General features: G+C 40.8%; 1 protein-coding gene across 1 annotated transcript in view; it reads right to left on the bottom strand.

The window, feature by feature from the left end:
* hhat (hedgehog acyltransferase) overlaps positions 1-17,361 on the bottom strand; it is a 428,216-nt gene extending 410,855 nt beyond the window's left edge. The window contains exon 1 of the mRNA XM_079511738.1: positions 17,338-17,361. The gene's annotated coding sequence lies outside the window, so the exon portion shown is untranslated. The remainder of the gene's footprint in view (positions 1-17,337) is intronic.
* Positions 17,362-17,633: the final 272 nt, after the last annotated feature.

A 17,633-nucleotide genomic window follows, 5' to 3' on the forward strand; every position in this document is an offset into this window, starting at 1 on the left:
AATCACTCCGATACCATGGGCTATAGTCCATGGTCTCGGAGTGATTTTCGTCTTTTTTTCAAATCCTCGTTTTTCATCATTTATAGCCCATGGCCTCGGACGGCATACTATAGCATGCCGTTTTTCATCATTTTTGAGGATTTGAAAAAAAGACGAAAATCACTCCGATACCATGGGCTATAGTCCATGGTCTCGGAGTGATTTTCGTCTTTTTTTCAAATCCTCGTTTTTCATCATTTATAGCCCATGGCCTCGGACGGCATACTATAGCATGCCGTTTTTCATCATTTTTGAGGATTTGAAAAAAAGACGAAAATCACTCCGAGACCATGGACTATAGCCCATGGTCTCGGAGTGATTTTCGTCTTTTTTTCAAATCCTCGTTTTTCATCATTTATAGCCCATGGCCTCGGAGGGCTACTATAGCATGCCGTTTTTCATCATTTTTGAGGATTTGAAAAAAAGACGAAAATCACTCCGAGACCATGGACTATAGCCCATGGTCTCGGAGTGATTTTCGTCTTTTTTTCATAATTTATAGCCCATGGCCTCGGACGGCATACTATAGCATGCCGTTTTTCATAATTTTTGAGGATTTGAAAAAAAGACGAAAATCACTCCGAGACCATGGACTGTAGCCCCTGGTCTCGGAGTGATTTTCGTCTTTTTTTCAAATCCTCGTTTTTCATCATTTATAGCCCATGGCCTCAGACGGAATACTATAGCATGCCGTTTTTCATCATTTTTGAGGATTTGAAAAAAAGACGAAAATCACTCCGAGACCATGGACTATAGCCCATGGTCTCGGAGTGATTTTCGTCTTTTTTTCAAATCCTCGTTTTTCATCATTTATAGCCCATGGCCTCGGACGGCATACTATAGCATGCCGTTTTTCATCATTTTTGAGGATTTGAAAAAAAGACGAAAATCACTCCGAGACCATGGACTATAGCCCATGGTCTCGGAGTGATTTTCGTCTTTTTTTCAAATCCTTGTTTTTCATCATTTATAGCCCATGGCCTCGGACGGCATACTATAGCATGCCGTTTTTCATCATTTTTGAGGATTTGAAAAAAAGACGAAAATCACTCCGAGACCATGGACTATAGCCCATGGTCTCGGAGTGATTTTCGTCTTTTTTTCAAATCCTCGTTTTTCATCATTTATAGCCCATGGCCTCGGACGGCATACTATAGCATGCCGTTTTTCATCATTTTTGAGGATTTGAAAAAAAGACGAAAATCACTCCGATACCATGGGCTATAGTCCATGGTCTCGGAGTGATTTTCGTCTTTTTTTCAAATCCTCGTTTTTCATCATTTATAGCCCATGGCCTCGGACGGCATACTATAGCATGCCGTTTTTCATCATTTTTGAGGATTTGAAAAAAAGACGAAAATCACTCCGAGACCATGGACTATAGCCCATGGTCTCGGAGTGATTTTCGTCTTTTTTTCAAATCCTCGTTTTTCATCATTTATAGCCCATGGCCTCGGACGGCATACTATAGCATGCCGTTTTTCATCATTTTTGAGGATTTGAAAAAAAGACGAAAATCACTCCGAGACCATGGACTATAGCCCATGGTCTCGGAGTGATTTTCGTCTTTTTTTCAAATCCTCGTTTTTCATAATTTATAGCCCATGGCCTCGGACGGCATACTATAGCATGCCGTTTTTCATCATTTTTGAGGATTTGAAAAAAAGACGAAAATCACTCCGAGACCATGGACTATAGCCCATGGTCTCGGAGTGATTTTCGTCTTTTTTTCAAATCCTCGTTTTTCATCATTTATAGCCCATGGCCTCGGACGGCATACTATAGCATGCCGTTTTTCATCATTTTTGAGGATTTGAAAAAAAGACGAAAATCACTCCGAGACCATGGACTATAGCCCATGGTCTCGGAGTGATTTTCGTCTTTTTTTCAAATCCTCGTTTTTCATAATTTATAGCCCATGGCCTCGGACGGCATACTATAGCATGCCGTTTTTCATCATTTTTGAGGATTTGAAAAAAAGACGAAAATCACTCCGAGACCATGGACTATAGCCCATGGTCTCGGAGTGATTTTCGTCTTTTTTTCAAATCCTCGTTTTTCATAATTTATAGCCCATGGCCTCGGACGGCATACTATAGCATGCCGTTTTTCATCATTTTTGAGGATTTGAAAAAAAGACGAAAATCACTCCGAGACCATGGGCTATAGTCCATGGTCTCGGAGTGATTTTCGTCTTTTTTTCAAATCCTCGTTTTTCATCATTTATAGCCCATGGCCTCGGACGGCATACTATAGCATGCCGTTTTTCATCATTTTTGAGGATTTGAAAAAAAGACGAAAATCACTCCGAGACCATGGACTATAGCCCCTGGTCTCGGAGTGATTTTCGTCTTTTTTTCAAATCCTCGTTTTTCATCATTTATAGCCCATGGCCTCAGACGGAGTACTATAGCATGCCGTTTTTCATCATTTTTGAGGATTTGAAAAAAAGACGAAAATCACTCCGAGACCATGGACTATAGCCCATGGTCTCGGAGTGATTTTCGTCTTTTTTTCAAATCCTCGTTTTTCATCATTTATAGCCCATGGCCTCGGACGGCATACTATAGCATGCGTTTTTCATCATTTTTGAGGATTTGAAAAAAAGACGAAAATCACTCCGAGACCATGGGCTATAGTCCATGGTCTCGGAGTGATTTTCGTCTTTTTTTCAAATCCTCGTTTTTCATCATTTATAGCCCATGGCCTCGGACGGCATACTATAGCATGCCGTTTTTCATCATTTTTGAGGATTTGAAAAAAAGACGAAAATCACTCCGAGACCATGGACTATAGCCCATGGTCTCGGAGTGATTTTCGTCTTTTTTTCAAATCCTCGTTTTTCATCATTTATAGCCCATGGCCTCGGACGGCATACTATAGCATGCCGTTTTTCATCATTTTTGAGGATTTGAAAAAAAGACGAAAATCACTCCGAGACCATGGACTATAGCCCATGGTCTCGGAGTGATTTTCGTCTTTTTTTCAAATCCTCGTTTTTCATCATTTATAGCCCATGGCCTCGGACGGCATACTATAGCATGCCGTTTTTCATCATTTTTGAGGATTTGAAAAAAAGACGAAAATCACTCCGAGACCATGGACTATAGCCCATGGTCTCGGAGTTATTTTCGTCTTTTTTTCAAATCCTCGTTTTTCATCATTTATAGCCCATGGCCTCGGACGGCATACTATAGCATGCCGTTTTTCATCATTTTTGAGGATTTGAAAAAAAGACGAAAATCACTCCGAGACCATGGACTATAGCCCATGGTCTCGGAGTGATTTTCGTCTTTTTTTCAAATCCTCGTTTTTCATCATTTATAGCCCATGGCCTCGGAGGGCTACTATAGCATGCCGTTTTTCATCATTTTTGAGGATTTGAAAAAAAGACGAAAATCACTCCGAGACCATGGACTATAGCCCATGGTCTCGGAGTGATTTTCGTCTTTTTTTCAAATCCTCGTTTTTCATCATTTATAGCCCATGGCCTCGGACGGCATACTATAGCATGCCGTTTTTCATCATTTTTGAGGATTTGAAAAAAAGACGAAAATCACTCCGAGACCATGGACTATAGCCCATGGTCTCGGAGTGATTTTCGTCTTTTTTTCAAATCCTCGTTTTTCATCATTTATAGCCCATGGCCTCGGACGGCATACTATAGCATGCCGTTTTTCATCATTTTTGAGGATTTGAAAAAAATACGAAAATCACTCCGAGACCATGGACTATAGCCCATGGTCTCGGAGTGATTTTCGTCTTTTTTTCAAATCCTCGTTTTTCATCATTTATAGCCCATGGCCTCGGAGGGCTACTATAGCATGCCGTTTTTCATCATTTTTGAGGATTTGAAAAAAAGACGAAAATCACTCCGAGACCATGGACTATAGCCCATGGTCTCGGAGTGATTTTCGTCTTTTTTTCAAATCCTCGTTTTTCATCATTTATAGCCCATGGCCTCGGACGGCATACTATAGCATGCCGTTTTTCATCATTTTTGAGGATTTGAAAAAAAGACGAAAATCACTCCGAGACCATGGACTATAGCCCATGGTCTCGGAGTGATTTTCGTCTTTTTTTCAAATCCTCGTTTTTCATCATTTATAGCCCATGGCCTCGGACGGCATACTATAGCATGCCGTTTTTCATCATTTTTGAGGATTTGAAAAAAATACGAAAATCACTCCGAGACCATGGACTATAGCCCATGGTCTCGGAGTGATTTTCGTCTTTTTTTCAAATCCTCGTTTTTCATCATTTATAGCCCATGGCCTCGGACGGCATACTATAGCATGCCGTTTTTCATCATTTTTGAGGATTTGAAAAAAAGACGAAAATCACTCCGAGACCATGGGCTATAGTCCATGGTCTCGGAGTGATTTTCGTCTTTTTTTCAAATCCTCGTTTTTCATCATTTATAGCCCATGGCCTCGGACGGCATACTATAGCATGCCGTTTTTCATCATTTTTGAGGATTTGAAAAAAAGACGAAAATCACTCCGAGACCATGGACTATAGCCCATGGTCTCGGAGTGATTTTCGTCTTTTTTTCAAATCCTCGTTTTTCATCATTTATAGCCCATGGCCTCGGACGGCATACTATAGCATGCCGTTTTTCATCATTTTTGAGGATTTGAAAAAAAGACGAAAATCACTCCGAGACCATGGACTATAGCCCATGGTCTCGGAGTGATTTTCGTCTTTTTTTCAAATCCTCGTTTTTCATCATTTATAGCCCATGGCCTCGGACGGCATACTATAGCATGCCGTTTTTCATCATTTTTGAGGATTTGAAAAAAAGACGAAAATCACTCCGAGACCATGGACTATAGCCCATGGTCTCGGAGTGATTTTCGTCTTTTTTTCAAATCCTCGTTTTTCATCATTTATAGCCCATGGCCTCGGACGGCATACTATAGCATGCCGTTTTTCATCATTTTTGAGGATTTGAAAAAAATACGAAAATCACTCCGAGACCATGGACTATAGCCCATGGTCTCGGAGTGATTTTCGTCTTTTTTTCAAATCCTCGTTTTTCATCATTTATAGCCCATGGCCTCGGAGGGCTACTATAGCATGCCGTTTTTCATCATTTTTGAGGATTTGAAAAAAAGACGAAAATCACTCCGAGACCATGGACTATAGCCCATGGTCTCGGAGTGATTTTCGTCTTTTTTTCAAATCCTCGTTTTTCATCATTTATAGCCCATGGCCTCGGACGGCATACTATAGCATGCCGTTTTTCATCATTTTTGAGGATTTGAAAAAAAGACGAAAATCACTCCGAGACCATGGACTATAGCCCATGGTCTCGGAGTGATTTTCGTCTTTTTTTCAAATCCTCGTTTTTCATCATTTATAGCCCATGGCCTCGGACGGCATACTATAGCATGCCGTTTTTCATCATTTTTGAGGATTTGAAAAAAATACGAAAATCACTCCGAGACCATGGACTATAGCCCATGGTCTCGGAGTGATTTTCGTCTTTTTTTCAAATCCTCGTTTTTCATCATTTATAGCCCATGGCCTCGGACGGCATACTATAGCATGCCGTTTTTCATCATTTTTGAGGATTTGAAAAAAAGACGAAAATCACTCCGAGACCATGGACTATAGCCCATGGTCTCGGAGTGATTTTCGTCTTTTTTTCAAATCCTCGTTTTTCATCATTTATAGCCCATGGCCTCGGACGGCATACTATAGCATGCCGTTTTTCATCATTTTTGAGGATTTGAAAAAAAGACGAAAATCACTCCGAGACCATGGACTATAGCCCATGGTCTCGGAGTGATTTTCGTCTTTTTTTCAAATCCTCGTTTTTCATCATTTATAGCCCATGGCCTCGGACGGCATACTATAGCATGCCGTTTTTCATCATTTTTGAGGATTTGAAAAAAAGACGAAAATCACTCCGAGACCATGGACTATAGCCCATGGTCTCGGAGTGATTTTCGTCTTTTTTTCAAATCCTCGTTTTTCATCATTTATAGCCCATGGCCTCGGACGGCATACTATAGCATGCCGTTTTTCATCATTTTTGAGGATTTGAAAAAAAGACGAAAATCACTCCGAGACCATGGACTATAGCCCATGGTCTCGGAGTGATTTTCGTCTTTTTTTCAAATCCTCGTTTTTCATAATTTATAGCCCATGGCCTCGGACGGCATACTATAGCATGCCGTTTTTCATCATTTTTGAGGATTTGAAAAAAAGACGAAAATCACTCCGAGACCATGGGCTATAGTCCATGGTCTCGGAGTGATTTTCGTCTTTTTTTCAAATCCTCGTTTTTCATCATTTATAGCCCATGGCCTCGGACGGCATACTATAGCATGCCGTTTTTCATCATTTTTGAGGATTTGAAAAAAAGACGAAAATCACTCCGAGACCATGGACTATAGCCCCTGGTCTCGGAGTGATTTTCGTCTTTTTTTCAAATCCTCGTTTTTCATCATTTATAGCCCATGGCCTCAGACGGAATACTATAGCATGCCGTTTTTCATCATTTTTGAGGATTTGAAAAAAAGACGAAAATCACTCCGAGACCATGGACTATAGCCCATGGTCTCGGAGTGATTTTCGTCTTTTTTTCAAATCCTCGTTTTTCATCATTTATAGCCCATGGCCTCGGACGGCATACTATAGCATGCGTTTTTCATCATTTTTGAGGATTTGAAAAAAAGACGAAAATCACTCCGAGACCATGGGCTATAGTCCATGGTCTCGGAGTGATTTTCGTCTTTTTTTCAAATCCTCGTTTTTCATCATTTATAGCCCATGGCCTCGGACGGCATACTATAGCATGCCGTTTTTCATCATTTTTGAGGATTTGAAAAAAAGACGAAAATCACTCCGAGACCATGGACTATAGCCCATGGTCTCGGAGTTATTTTCGTCTTTTTTTCAAATCCTCGTTTTTCATCATTTATAGCCCATGGCCTCGGACGGCATACTATAGCATGCCGTTTTTCATCATTTTTGAGGATTTGAAAAAAAGACGAAAATCACTCCGAGACCATGGACTATAGCCCATGGTCTCGGAGTGATTTTCGTCTTTTTTTCAAATCCTCGTTTTTCATCATTTATAGCCCATGGCCTCGGAGGGCTACTATAGCATGCCGTTTTTCATCATTTTTGAGGATTTGAAAAAAAGACGAAAATCACTCCGAGACCATGGACTATAGCCCATGGTCTCGGAGTGATTTTCGTCTTTTTTTCAAATCCTCGTTTTTCATCATTTATAGCCCATGGCCTCGGACGGCATACTATAGCATGCCGTTTTTCATCATTTTTGAGGATTTGAAAAAAAGACGAAAATCACTCCGAGACCATGGACTATAGCCCATGGTCTCGGAGTGATTTTCGTCTTTTTTTCAAATCCTCGTTTTTCATCATTTATAGCCCATGGCCTCGGACGGCATACTATAGCATGCCGTTTTTCATCATTTTTGAGGATTTGAAAAAAAGACGAAAATCACTCCGAGACCATGGACTATAGCCCATGGTCTCGGAGTGATTTTCGTCTTTTTTTCAAATCCTCGTTTTTCATCATTTATAGCCCATGGCCTCGGAGGGCTACTATAGCATGCCGTTTTTCATCATTTTTGAGGATTTGAAAAAAAGACGAAAATCACTCCGAGACCATGGACTATAGCCCATGGTCTCGGAGTGATTTTCGTCTTTTTTTCAAATCCTCGTTTTTCATCATTTATAGCCCATGGCCTCGGACGGCATACTATAGCATGCCGTTTTTCATCATTTTTGAGGATTTGAAAAAAAGACGAAAATCACTCCGAGACCATGGACTATAGCCCATGGTCTCGGAGTGATTTTCGTCTTTTTTTCAAATCCTCGTTTTTCATCATTTATAGCCCATGGCCTCGGACGGCATACTATAGCATGCCGTTTTTCATCATTTTTGAGGATTTGAAAAAAATACGAAAATCACTCCGAGACCATGGACTATAGCCCATGGTCTCGGAGTGATTTTCGTCTTTTTTTCAAATCCTCGTTTTTCATCATTTATAGCCCATGGCCTCGGAGGGCTACTATAGCATGCCGTTTTTCATCATTTTTGAGGATTTGAAAAAAAGACGAAAATCACTCCGAGACCATGGACTATAGCCCATGGTCTCGGAGTGATTTTCGTCTTTTTTTCAAATCCTCGTTTTTCATCATTTATAGCCCATGGCCTCGGACGGCATACTATAGCATGCCGTTTTTCATCATTTTTGAGGATTTGAAAAAAAGACGAAAATCACTCCGAGACCATGGACTATAGCCCATGGTCTCGGAGTGATTTTCGTCTTTTTTTCAAATCCTCGTTTTTCATCATTTATAGCCCATGGCCTCGGACGGCATACTATAGCATGCCGTTTTTCATCATTTTTGAGGATTTGAAAAAAATACGAAAATCACTCCGAGACCATGGACTATAGCCCATGGTCTCGGAGTGATTTTCGTCTTTTTTTCAAATCCTCGTTTTTCATCATTTATAGCCCATGGCCTCGGACGGCATACTATAGCATGCCGTTTTTCATCATTTTTGAGGATTTGAAAAAAAGACGAAAATCACTCCGAGACCATGGACTATAGCCCATGGTCTCGGAGTGATTTTCGTCTTTTTTTCAAATCCTCGTTTTTCATCATTTATAGCCCATGGCCTCGGACGGCATACTATAGCCTGCCGTTTTTCATCATTTTTGAGGATTTGAAAAAAAGACGAAAATCACTCCGAGACCATGGACTATAGCCCATGGTCTCGGAGTGATTTTCGTCTTTTTTTCAAATCCTCGTTTTTCATCATTTATAGCCCATGGCCTCGGACGGCATACTATAGCATGCCGTTTTTCATCATTTTTGAGGATTTGAAAAAAAGACGAAAATCACTCCGATACCATGGGCTATAGTCCATGGTCTCGGAGTGATTTTCGTCTTTTTTTCAAATCCTCGTTTTTCATCATTTATAGCCCATGGCCTCGGACGGCATACTATAGCATGCCGTTTTTCATCATTTTTGAGGATTTGAAAAAAAGACGAAAATCACTCCGAGACCATGGACTATAGCCCATGGTCTCGGAGTGATTTTCGTCTTTTTTTCAAATCCTCGTTTTTCATCATTTATAGCCCATGGCCTCGGACGGCATACTATAGCATGCCGTTTTTCATCATTTTTGAGGATTTGAAAAAAAGACGAAAATCACTCCGAGACCATGGACTATAGCCCCTGGTCTCGGAGTGATTTTCGTCTTTTTTTCAAATCCTCGTTTTTCATCATTTATAGCCCATGGCCTCAGACGGAATACTATAGCATGCCGTTTTTCATCATTTTTGAGGATTTGAAAAAAAGACGAAAATCACTCCGAGACCATGGACTATAGCCCATGGTCTCGGAGTGATTTTCGTCTTTTTTTCAAATCCTCGTTTTTCATCATTTATAGCCCATGGCCTCGGACGGCATACTATAGCATGCCGTTTTTCATCATTTTTGAGGATTTGAAAAAAAGACGAAAATCACTCCGAGACCATGGACTATATATAGCCCATGGTCTCGGAGTGATTTTCGTCTTTTTTTCAAATCCTCGTTTTTCATCATTTATAGCCCATGGCCTCGGACGGCATACTATAGCATGCCGTTTTTCATCATTTTTGAGGATTTGAAAAAAAGACGAAAATCACTCCGAGACCATGGACTATAGCCCATGGTCTCGGAGTGATTTTCGTCTTTTTTTCAAATCCTCGTTTTTCATCATTTATAGCCCATGGCCTCGGAGGGCTACTATAGCATGCCGTTTTTCATCATTTTGGAGGATTTGAAAAAAAGACGAAAATCACTCCGAGACCATGGACTATAGCCCATGGTCTCGGAGTGATTTTCGTCTTTTTTTCAAATCCTCGTTTTTCATAATTTATAGCCCATGGCCTCGGACGGCATACTATAGCATGCCGTTTTTCATCATTTTTGAGGATTTGAAAAAAAGACGAAAATCACTCCGATACCATGGGCTATAGTCCATGGTCTCGGAGTGATTTTCGTCTTTTTTTCAAATCCTCGTTTTTCATCATTTATAGCCCATGGCCTCGGACGGCATACTATAGCATGCCGTTTTTCATCATTTTTGAGGATTTGAAAAAAAGACGAAAATCACTCCGAGACCATGGACTATAGCCCATGGTCTCGGAGTGATTTTCGTCTTTTTTTCAAATCCTCGTTTTTCATCATTTATAGCCCATGGCCTCGGACGGCATACTATAGCATGCCGTTTTTCATCATTTTTGAGGATTTGAAAAAAAGACGAAAATCACTCCGATACCATGGGCTATAGTCCATGGTCTCGGAGTGATTTTCGTCTTTTTTTCAAATCCTCGTTTTTCATCATTTATAGCCCATGGCCTCGGACGGCATACTATAGCATGCCGTTTTTCATCATTTTTGAGGATTTGAAAAAAAGACGAAAATCACTCCGAGACCATGGACTATAGCCCATGGTCTCGGAGTGATTTTCGTCTTTTTTTCAAATCCTCGTTTTTCATCATTTATAGCCCATGGCCTCGGACGGCATACTATAGCATGCCGTTTTTCATCATTTTTGAGGATTTGAAAAAAAGACGAAAATCACTCCGAGACCATGGACTATAGCCCATGGTCTCGGAGTGATTTTCGTCTTTTTTTCAAATCCTCGTTTTTCATCATTTATAGCCCATGGCCTCGGACGGCATACTATAGCATGCCGTTTTTCATCATTTTTGAGGATTTGAAAAAAAGACGAAAATCACTCCGATACCATGGGCTATAGTCCATGGTCTCGGAGTGATTTTTGTCTTTTTTTCAAATCCTCGTTTTTCATAATTTATAGCCCATGGCCTCGGACGGCATACTATAGCATGCCGTTTTTCATCATTTTTGAGGATTTGAAAAAAAGACGAAAATCACTCCGATACCATGGGCTATAGTCCATGGTCTCGGAGTGATTTTCGTATTTTTTTCAAATCCTCGTTTTTCATCATTTATAGCCCATGGCCTCGGACGGCATACTATAGCATGCCGTTTTTCATCATTTTTGAGGATTTGAAAAAAAGACGAAAATCACTCCGAGACCATGGACTATAGCCCATGGTCTCGGAGTGATTTTCGTCTTTTTTTCAAATCCTCGTTTTTCATCATTTATAGCCCATGGCCTCGGACGGCATACTATAGCATGCCGTTTTTCATCATTTTTGAGGATTTGAAAAAAAGACGAAAATCACTCCGAGACCATGGACTATAGCCCATGGTCTCGGAGTGATTTTCGTCTTTTTTTCAAATCCTCGTTTTTCATCATTTATAGCCCATGGCCTCGGACGGCATACTATAGCATGCCGTTTTTCATCATTTTTGAGGATTTGAAAAAAAGACGAAAATCACTCCGATACCATGGGCTATAGTCCATGGTCTCGGAGTGATTTTCGTCTTTTTTTCAAATCCTCGTTTTTCATCATTTATAGCCCATGGCCTCGGACGGCATACTATAGCATGCCGTTTTTCATCATTTTTGAGGATTTGAAAAAAAGACGAAAATCACTCCGAGACCATGGACTATAGCCCATGGTCTCGGAGTGATTTTCGTCTTTTTTTCAAATCCTCGTTTTTCATAATTTATAGCCCATGGCCTCGGACGGCATACTATAGCATGCCGTTTTTCATCATTTTTGAGGATTTGAAAAAAAGACGAAAATCACTCCGAGACCATGGACTATAGCCCATGGTCTCGGAGTGATTTTCGTCTTTTTTTCAAATCCTCGTTTTTCATCATTTATAGCCCATGGCCTCGGACGGCATACTATAGCATGCCGTTTTTCATCATTTTTGAGGATTTGAAAAAAAGACGAAAATCACTCCGATACCATGGGCTATAGTCCATGGTCTCGGAGTGATTTTTGTCTTTTTTTCAAATCCTCGTTTTTCATAATTTATAGCCCATGGCCTCGGACGGCATACTATAGCATGCCGTTTTTCATCATTTTTGAGGATTTGAAAAAAAGACGAAAATCACTCCGATACCATGGGCTATAGTCCATGGTCTCGGAGTGATTTTCGTCTTTTTTTCAAATCCTCGTTTTTCATCATTTATAGCCCATGGCCTCGGACGGCATACTATAGCATGCCGTTTTTCATCATTTTTGAGGATTTGAAAAAAAGACGAAAATCACTCCGAGACCATGGACTATAGCCCATGGTCTCGGAGTGATTTTCGTCTTTTTTTCAAATCCTCGTTTTTCATCATTTATAGCCCATGGCCTCGGACGGCATACTATAGCATGCCGTTTTTCATCATTTTTGAGGATTTGAAAAAAAGACGAAAATCACTCCGAGACCATGGACTATAGCCCATGGTCTCGGAGTGATTTTCGTCTTTTTTTCAAATCCTCGTTTTTCATCATTTATAGCCCATGGCCTCGGACGGCATACTATAGCATGCCGTTTTTCATCATTTTTGAGGATTTGAAAAAAAGACGAAAATCACTCCGATACCATGGGCTATAGTCCATGGTCTCGGAGTGATTTTCGTCTTTTTTTCAAATCCTCGTTTTTCATCATTTATAGCCCATGGCCTCGGACGGCATACTATAGCATGCCGTTTTTCATCATTTTTGAGGATTTGAAAAAAAGACGAAAATCACTCCGAGACCATGGACTATAGCCCATGGTCTCGGAGTGATTTTCGTCTTTTTTTCAAATCCTCGTTTTTCATAATTTATAGCCCATGGCCTCGGACGGCATACTATAGCATGCCGTTTTTCATCATTTTTGAGGATTTGAAAAAAAGACGAAAATCACTCCGAGACCATGGACTATAGCCCATGGTCTCGGAGTGATTTTCGTCTTTTTTTCAAATCCTCGTTTTTCATCATTTATAGCCCATGGCCTCGGACGGCATACTATAGCATGCCGTTTTTCATCATTTTTGAGGATTTGAAAAAAAGACGAAAATCACTCCGATACCATGGGCTATAGTCCATGGTCTCGGAGTGATTTTTGTCTTTTTTTCAAATCCTCGTTTTTCATAATTTATAGCCCATGGCCTCGGACGGCATACTATAGCATGCCGTTTTTCATCATTTTTGAGGATTTGAAAAAAAGACGAAAATCACTCCGATACCATGGGCTATAGTCCATGGTCTCGGAGTGATTTTCGTCTTTTTTTCAAATCCTCGTTTTTCATCATTTATAGCCCATGGCCTCGGACGGCATACTATAGCATGCCGTTTTTCATCATTTTTGAGGATTTGAAAAAAAGACGAAAATCACTCCGAGACCATGGACTATAGCCCATGGTCTCGGAGTGATTTTCGTCTTTTTTTCAAATCCTCGTTTTTCATCATTTATAGCCCATGGCCTCGGACGGCATACTATAGCATGCCGTTTTTCATCATTTTTGTGGATTTGAAAAAAAGACGAAAATCACTCCGAGACCATGGACTATAGCCCATGGTCTCGGAGTGATTTTCGTCTTTTTTTCAAATCCTCGTTTTTCATCATTTATAGCCCATGGCCTCGGACGGCATACTATAGCATGCCGTTTTTCATCATTTTTGAGGATTTGAAAAAAAGACGAAAATCACTCCGATACCATGGGCTATAGTCCATGGTCTCGGAGTGATTTTCGTCTTTTTTTCAAATCCTCGTTTTTCATAATTTATAGCCCATGGCCTCGGACGGCATACTATAGCATGCCGTTTTTCATCATTTTTGAGGATTTGAAAAAAAGACGAAAATCACTCCGAGACCATGGACTATAGCCCATGGTCTCGGAGTGATTTTCGTCTTTTTTTCAAATCCTCGTTTTTCATAATTTATAGCCCATGGCCTCGGACGGCATACTATAGCATGCCGTTTTTCATCATTTTTGAGGATTTGAAAAAAAGACGAAAATCACTCCGAGACCATGGACTATAGCCCATGGTCTCGGAGTGATTTTCGTCTTTTTTTCAAATCCTCGTTTTTCATCATTTATAGCCCATGGCCTCGGACGGCATACTATAGCATGCCGTTTTTCATCATTTTTGAGGATTTGAAAAAAAGACGAAAATCACTCCGATACCATGGGCTATAGTCCATGGTCTCGGAGTGATTTTCGTCTTTTTTTCAAATCCTCGTTTTTCATCATTTATAGCCCATGGCCTCGGACGGCATACTATAGCATGCCGTTTTTCATCATTTTTGAGGATTTGAAAAAAAGACGAAAATCACTCCGAGACCATGGACTATAGCCCATGGTCTCGGAGTGATTTTCGTCTTTTTTTCAAATCCTCGTTTTTCATCATTTATAGCCCATGGCCTCGGACGGCATACTATAGCATGCCGTTTTTCATCATTTTTGAGGATTTGAAAAAAAGACGAAAATCACTCCGAGACCATGGACTATAGCCCATGGTCTCGGAGTGATTTTCGTCTTTTTTTCAAATCCTCGTTTTTCATCATTTATAGCCCATGGCCTCGGACGGCATACTATAGCATGCCGTTTTTCATCATTTTTGAGGATTTGAAAAAAAGACGAAAATCACTCCGATACCATGGGCTATAGTCCATGGTCTCGGAGTGATTTTCGTCTTTTTTTCAAATCCTCGTTTTTCATAATTTATAGCCCATGGCCTCGGACGGCATACTATAGCATGCCGTTTTTCATCATTTTTGAGGATTTGAAAAAAAGACGAAAATCACTCCGATACCATGGGCTATAGTCCATGGTCTCGGAGTGATTTTCGTCTTTTTTTCAAATCCTCGTTTTTCATCATTTATAGCCCATGGCCTCGGACGGCATACTATAGCATGCCGTTTTTCATCATTTTTGAGGATTTGAAAAAAAGACGAAAATCACTCCGAGACCATGGACTATAGCCCATGGTCTCGGAGTGATTTTCGTCTTTTTTTCAAATCCTCGTTTTTCATCATTTATAGCCCATGGCCTCGGACGGCATACTATAGCATGCCGTTTTTCATCATTTTTGAGGATTTGAAAAAAAGACGAAAATCACTCCGAGACCATGGACTATAGCCCATGGTCTCGGAGTGATTTTCGTCTTTTTTTCAAATCCTCGTTTTTCATCATTTATAGCCCATGGCCTCGGACGGCATACTATAGCATGCCGTTTTTCATCATTTTTGAGGATTTGAAAAAAAGACGAAAATCACTCCGATACCATGGGCTATAGTCCATGGTCTCGGAGTGATTTTCGTCTTTTTTTCAAATCCTCGTTTTTCATAATTTATAGCCCATGGCCTCGGACGGCATACTATAGCATGCCGTTTTTCATCATTTTTGAGGACTTGAAAAAAAGACGAAAATCACTCCGATACCATGGGCTATAGTCCATGGTCTCGGAGTGATTTTCGTCTTTTTTTCAAATCCTCGTTTTTCATCATTTATAGCCCATGGCCTCGGACGGCATACTATAGCATGCCGTTTTTCATCATTTTTGAGGATTTGAAAAAAAGACGAAAATCACTCCGAGACCATGGACTATAGCCCATGGTCTCGGAGTGATTTTCGTCTTTTTTTCAAATCCTCGTTTTTCATCATTTATAGCCCATGGCCTCGGACGGCATACTATAGCATGCCGTTTTTCATCATTTTTGAGGATTTGAAAAAAAGACGAAAATCACTCCGATACCATGGGCTATAGTCCATGGTCTCGGAGTGATTTTCGTCTTTTTTTCAAATCCTCGTTTTTCATCATTTATAGCCCATGGCCTCGGACGGCATACTATAGCATGCCGTTTTTCATCATTTTTGAGGATTTGAAAAAAAGACGAAAATCACTCCGAGACCATGGACTATAGCCCATGGTCTCGGAGTGATTTTCGTCTTTTTTTCAAATCCTCGTTTTTCATAATTTATAGCCCATGGCCTCGGACGGCATACTATAGCATGCCGTTTTTCATCATTTTTGAGGATTTGAAAAAAAGACGAAAATCACTCCGAGACCATGGACTATAGCCCATGGTCTCGGAGTGATTTTCGTCTTTTTTTCAAATCCTCGTTTTTCATCATTTATAGCCCATGGCCTCGGACGGCATACTATAGCATGCCGTTTTTCATCATTTTTGAGGATTTGAAAAAAAGACGAAAATCACTCCGAGACCATGGGCTATAGTCCATGGTCTCGGAGTGATTTTCGTCTTTTTTTCAAATCCTCGTTTTTCATCATTTATAGCCCATGGCCTCGGACGGCATACTATAGCATACCGTTTTTCATCATTTTTGAGGATTTGAAAAAAAGACGAAAATCACTCCGAGACCATGGACTATAGCCCATGGTCTCGGAGTGATTTTCGTCTTTTTTTCAAATCCTCGTTTTTCATAATTTATAGCCCATGGCCTCGGACGGCATACTATAGCATGCCGTTTTTCATCATTTTTGAGGATTTGAAAAAAAGACGAAAATCACTCCGAGACCATGGACTATAGCCCATGGTCTCGGAGTGATTTTCGTCTTTTTTTCAAATCCTCGTTTTTCATAATTTATAGCCCATGGCCTCGGACGGCATACTATAGCATGCCGTTTTTCATCATTTTTGAGGATTTGAAAAAAAGACGAAAATCACTCCGAGACCATGGACTATAGCCCATGGTCTCGGAGTGATTTTCGTCTTTTTTTCAAATCCTCGTTTTTCATAATTTATAGCCCATGGCCTCGGACGGCATACTATAGCATGCCGTTTTTCATCATTTTTGAGGATTTGAAAAAAAGACGAAAATCACTCCGATACCATGGGCTATAGTCCATGGTCTCGGAGTGATTTTCGTCTTTTTTTCAAATCCTCGTTTTTCATCATTTATATGAAATGAAATGAAATGAAATGAAATGAAATGAAATGAAATGAAATGAAATCTATATTTACCCAGGGTATCTGGGCTAAGCTCAAGAACTTGTTTCCAGCCAGGCCCTGCTCATAGAACACATTTCATCGTAGTGGTTGATGCCTTGTTCAAGGGCATTTCAGCGGTGGTAATTTTAACGTGTCGGACGGCTGATTCGAACTGGGAACCTTCCGGTATCTAGACCGCGCCGCTATCCGTTCGGCCACTGCTGCCACTACAGCCCATTAGCCTGGTATCCAGCCTGCTTCGCTACGTTCGGCGGATTTTTTTTTCTCTCTTCGCTTATCAGTCTGGAAAGCCTCCTATCTCCAAGGGAGGCGGGACATGCCAAAAGCTTCGAAACCTACCGTGGCTTCTGATTGGTCTGTGGTGCGGGGCGGGACAAAGCACCAGTGAGACGTCATAGCAAAGCGCAGTGCAGCGCAGTGAAAAGCATAGACATATATACATAGACGCCCCTTCCGGCTCTGAGGCGTGTGTCAAAATTGAAGGCACTATTTTCCCGACATTCCTTGCGAAGAATAGCGGAAGCAAAGCGGAAGCTTGTCAAGCTTCCGCGTGCGTAACATAAGTCCCGGAAAAGACGCGCTGTGATTGGCCAGTAGTCACTTGAGTGACAGCGAGAGACATGGAGGATTCACATGAGTGACGTCACTCGGGCAGCGACGCAGTCGCCTTCAGCAAATGCCTTCAGCACTTCTAAATAAGAAAGCTGCGGAGAACTGTTGC

The sequence above is a fragment of the Electrona antarctica genome (assembly GCF_951216825.1).
Source record: "Electrona antarctica genome assembly, chromosome: 10".
Lineage (NCBI taxonomy): Eukaryota > Metazoa > Chordata > Actinopteri > Myctophiformes > Myctophidae > Electrona > Electrona antarctica.